General features: G+C 44.5%; 1 pseudogene; it reads left to right on the top strand.

Moving 5' to 3' along the window:
* The window catches only part of LOC102487877 (sorting nexin-6 pseudogene), a 10,207-nt pseudogene continuing 4,839 nt past the window's right edge, over positions 1–5,368 (top strand).

Here is a 5,368-nt window from a genome sequence, read left to right as displayed (position 1 = left end):
ATGGCTTTGGAGGTAAGTTTCTGACCCTCATAGACTGGTATCAGCGAGGCCCGCCAGGCCCATCACCTCAGGGAAGGAACTGAGCTTGCTCAAACTCAGAAGGCCAATCTTTACTTTGGAATCACTCAGATATTTTGGACAACTAGTCCAGTGAGAAACTAGTTTCCATTCCATATGACAGACATTACTGAGAAGGAAAATAAAGCAACACAGCAAAAATTGAGCAACAAAGGAGAAGACTTTGCCATAAGTCTGGGTGAAGATGCTTCCTCTGAAGGGAGTTTAAGCTGGAGCTACAGAGAGTGATGGGCAGAGAAACAAGAGGATTCTTCTTTCCGAGACTATCCTACAATACGTAAAGTTGTGTATGACGTTCTGGTCTAGCCCAGCTGATTAATGCACCACATTTAATTGAGCACCTGTAATGGGACAAGACTGTAGGCCTTACTTAGGTAGCGTTCCCATAAAGTGACTTGTGTTGTAATCCCTGCGTTATTTGAAGACATATTTTGTGGGAGGCTGCACACCAGCGAGTCTGCCGAGGCCATTTTCATGAGCCTCTTACTATTGCCATCTTAGGAAGCCCTTAGGCTTTGGTTTCTCAGAGAGCAAACAATTACACAATGACAAAGGCCATGATTGGTTCCCCTTCAAAACCTCACCTTCAGGAACCAGCAGTTAGCATAATGGCTATGTCGCTGGATTCCCACGTAGTCGACCGCGGTTCGTGTCCCGGACTCGGTGGCTTAAAACTCACGCTGGGCGCATGTGCGTGCGTGCCCAAAATCCCGAGAGGAGAAAGGAGGAGAAGGGATTGCGGCGTGACCATCCCCCCGGGGGGTGATTTCTTGCTTTCTGTCTCTATGTCTCTCTCTGTCTGTCTGGCGAGTGTACGCGCCATATAGCGAAAACCTCTCCAAAAAAAAAAACAACCTCACCTTCAAAACCATACTCTGATTGGCCACTTCCCATAGCAAATCAGTGAGCTTAGAATTCCTCAGATTTGCATATCTGGCACCTCATGATTGGTCCACAAAAGCAACCAATCATAATCCACCTTTTACAATCCTTCATTTAACTAATCACTGCCCACCAACATGTATATAACCATGATCCCTGGCCCACAATCGCCAGACGACCCTGACGACCCTGAAGACCCTGAAGAGTTGTGACACCGCGTCATCTCCGGATGACTCTGAAGAGTTGTGACACTGCGTCGTCTCCGGACAACCCTAAAGAGTTGTAACACTGCGTTGTCTCCGTGCTGCCCACAATAAACGGACGACCCTGAACAGCTGTAGCACTGTGTCATCTCCGGTTTGAAACACTGTGTTATTCGTCCCGTCTCTCACTCCTCCCCTCAGGAAACCTGTTCGACCGTCCCCCGGGTCGGGACAATATTTAAACCATATGGCTGGCTTACTCATGACAAAAATGTCCAATATTAAGAAAAGACCTGGGGCCAGCAGGTGGTGCGGTAGTTAAGGCACTGGACTCCCACATGGTTGACCGTGGTCTGAGTCCTGGACCTGGTGGCTTGAAACTCATGCCAGGCGTATGTGTGTGCATGCCCAAAATCCTGAGAGGAGAATGGAGAAGGGATTATAGGTGGCCATCTCTCCTGGGGGATGATTTCTCACTTTTTGTCTCTCTGTCTCTCTCCGTTTCTCCAGCGAGCGCACCCTCTCTCTCTCTAAAAGAAAAGACTGTGTGTCCTCATGGCCAGCACCGAGGGAGGGGGATTTTGTTGTTGATTAATGAGACAATGACTTGATGTCCTTTAGAGGAGAGAGAGGTTTGCATGCATGCTACCTAGGAACAGTAATATGATGAAAAAGATGCTAACAGACATGGAAGATATAAAACTTGTTTAAGAGATGGAGACTAGTCTACAGACAGGACATGGTATAGTTAGTTTACTCCCAGATGGAGGCATGAGCTGCTCATTTCCCATGAGGGTGTACAGTTGCTGATGAGACTACCCTAACTGGGTGCCAGTCAAAGGGTCCTGGCCTTCTCAGACGTTTCCAACTATTCCTGGACACTTTTCACAAACTTCCAACCTACATATCCAACTACATCTTTGACATCTCCCCTTCAATATTTAATGGGCATCTCAAATTAACACAGTTGGAACTGAACTCCTGTTCTTCACTGCCACCACACTAAGCCTGCTCTTGCTGTAATTGTCTCCAAGTATGATTTCTTCCTAGTGGCTCAGAGGAAATCTTGGAGAGTTTACTCCTGTCTTCCTCTTCTATCCTATATTCAATCTGCCCTCAAATCCTGCCAGCTTCAGCTCAAAATATATCCAAAATCTTGGGGCTAGCAGGTGGCATGGTGGTTAAGGTGCTAGACTCCCACATGGTTAGCAATGGTTCGAGTCCCTGGTGGCTTGCTTTCTCACTTTCTCTCTCTCTCTCTCTTCCTCTCTCTGATGAGCACATGTGTTCTATAGCAAATTAAATAAATAAATAAATAAATAAAATAAAGTAATTCTGTTTAAAAGCCTACAATTGATTGTTTTGCTTCCACCTTTATTCTCATACATTCTATCTTAAAAGATACTGATCCACTTAAATTAATTCTTTTAGGGCCAGCCAGATGGTGTGATGGTTAAGGTGGCTGGGACCAGCTCTTAGCCTAATGGCTATGTCACTGGACTCCCACGTAGTCAACCGTGGGTCAAGTCCCGGACCCAGTGGCTTAAACTCACACGGGGTGCATGTGTGTGCATGCCCAAGATCCCGAGAGGAGAGTGGAGGAGAAGGGATTGTGGCGTGGCCATCCCCCCTGAGGGGTGATTTCTCACTTTCTGTCTCTCTGTCTCTCTCTGCCTTTCTGGCAAGCGCAGGCACCCTGTAGCAAAAACCTCTCCAAAGAAAAAAAAAATAGGTGTCTGAATCGCACATGACTGACTGTGCATTTTGAATACCAAACCTGGCAACTTGAAAAACATGCCTGATGAGTGTACATATGTGCCCAAAATCCTGAGAAGAAAATGGAAGAGAAAGGATTGTGGCATGGTCATTCCCCTAAGGGATGATTTCTCACATACTCTCTCTCTCTTTTTAAATTATTTTTATTTAACTTTATTTATTTATTTTAATTTAACCAGAGAGGGACAGAATAAGAGGGGGGGTGAGAATGCAATCTGCCAGGTCCAGGACTCAAGCCGTGGTTGGTCATGTGGATTCCAGCGACCTCAACCACCGCACCACCTGCCGTCCCCCTCACTCTCTCTCTTTCTCTCTCTCCCTTTCTGTATCTCCATGGCAAACACACATGCACTATAGCAAATTTAAAAATAACGATTACAGGACCAGTAGGTGGCTTAGTGGTTAAGGTGCTGGACTCCCACTTGGTCGACCATGATTGGAGTCCTAGGCCTGGTGGCTTGAAACTTACGCTGGTGGATTAGGACCACTGAAGACCTTCTGCCCAGACTTCACCCTCCTGCCCCCCAGATCTAGCCAGGTTAGAGCACCCTATTTATTCTGTCTCTCTCCATCTCTCTCTATTTTTACATTTTCTTTTTTTTTTTTAATTTTTAAACTTCTTAGCTCTCTAATGCTCTTTTATCTTGCTAATTCTTTCCTTTTCCCCTGCCCACATAGGACAAACCAATCACTAGCCATCTATACCTGAGTTCTAAGTGGTCCCTTTCAGGGATTATCATTTTTTGCTTTAAAAAATTTTTTTTCTCTTTTTTCTTTTTAAAATTGTTTCTGTCTTGTTCTCTCTCTTTTATCGTTTATTTTCTTTTCCTTTTCCCTTTCTTACTTTTCTGCTCAGCCTCCACACACTGAGTTTCCAGACAGGTCTAGGTGCACAGTAGCCAAATATCTGAATACTTCCAGGGTCAGATTAATCCTCAATTTCCATGGAATCTGCTGCAAAGAGAGAGAAAAACTGCAATGTTTAGAGATTGCAGACCACCTCCTCCTGCATGCCTCTGAATGCTCATATTTAACTCCAAAAACTAGAAAACGAGTCTATAATTCATCAGATGACCAGAAACCACCACAGAGGCACAAGGAATATGAGAAACCAAGAAAATACCTCTTCCCTAAGGGAAAAAAATAACTCCTCATTCTCCACAGAAAATGCAAGGGGACTCATGGAAATGTTAGATAAAGAATTTAAATATTCATAGTGACAAAACTAACAGAGATGGAAGAGAAGAGAGATGACAAACTCCAGAAGATGCAGGAGAAAAGAGAAAACGAGCTCCAGGAGGTGAGGAAGTTCTTGGAAGATCTGAAAGAGGAAATACACCCCATAAAAAAGAATCAAACGGAACTGTTAGAGGTGAAAGCTGTAATGCAGGAAATCAAAACCTCCCTTGAAAGTATTAAAAGCAGATTAGATGGGGGCCAGCAGTTAGCATAATGGCTATGTCGCTGGACTCCCACGTTGTCGACCATGGTTGAGTCCTGGACCCAGTGGCTTAAACTCACACCGGGCGTGAGTGTGTGTGTGCCCAAGATCTGGAGAGGAGAATGAAGAAGAAGGGATTGTAGTGTGGCCATCCCCCTGGAGGGTGATTTCTCGCTTTCTGTCTCTCTGTCGCTCTCTTTCTGGGGAGTGCATGTGCCCTATAGCTAAAAACCTCTCCCCCCACAAAAAAAAGCAGGTTAGATCATGCAGAAGATTGAATCTCAGATATAGAAGCTAGAACCTCTGACCTAGAAAAATTCACCAAAGAGACTGAGAAAATAACCCCCCAAAATGAGAATAACATACGAGTAATACTAGATACCATTAGTATCTATATTATAGCTACCATTTTATCTACCATTACTCAAATATCTGGATAATTGGTACCCCAGAAGATGAAGAAACTAATAAGGGCATTGATAATCTATTCCATGAAATCCTGGAAGAAAACAAACCTAGAGAGGCATTCAAATATCTGGATTCAAGAAATACAAAGGACCCCACATAGAATTAACCCAAGAAGATCTTCGCCAAGGTGCATCATAGCCAGATTGACCCAAACCACAAAGAAAAGATGGTAAAATTGGCAAAAGAGAAATGTCAAATTACTTTCCAAGGATATCCCATCAGGCTAACATCAGACCTCTCATCGGAAACAATGCAAGCAAGGAAAGAATGGGAAAATACATTCAAAGTGTTAAGTGAAAAACAATTTCAACTAAGAATACTATACCTATTAAGATTTTTTTTCCTTTTTTTTTGGGAGAGGTTTTTGCTATAGGGCGCGTGTGCTCGCCAGACAGACAGACAGAGACAGAGAGACAGAAAGCGAGAAATCACCCCCCGGGAGGGGGGGATGGCCACGCCGCAATCCCTTCTTCTCCATTCTCCTCTCAGGATCCTGGGCACGCACGCACATGTGCCTGTC

This window comes from Tupaia chinensis, unplaced genomic scaffold (assembly GCF_000334495.1).
Source record: "Tupaia chinensis unplaced genomic scaffold, TupChi_1.0 Scaffold000539_1, whole genome shotgun sequence".
In the NCBI taxonomy this organism is placed as follows: Eukaryota; Metazoa; Chordata; class Mammalia; order Scandentia; family Tupaiidae; genus Tupaia; species Tupaia belangeri.
This window is presented reverse-complemented; position numbering and strand designations above follow the sequence as displayed.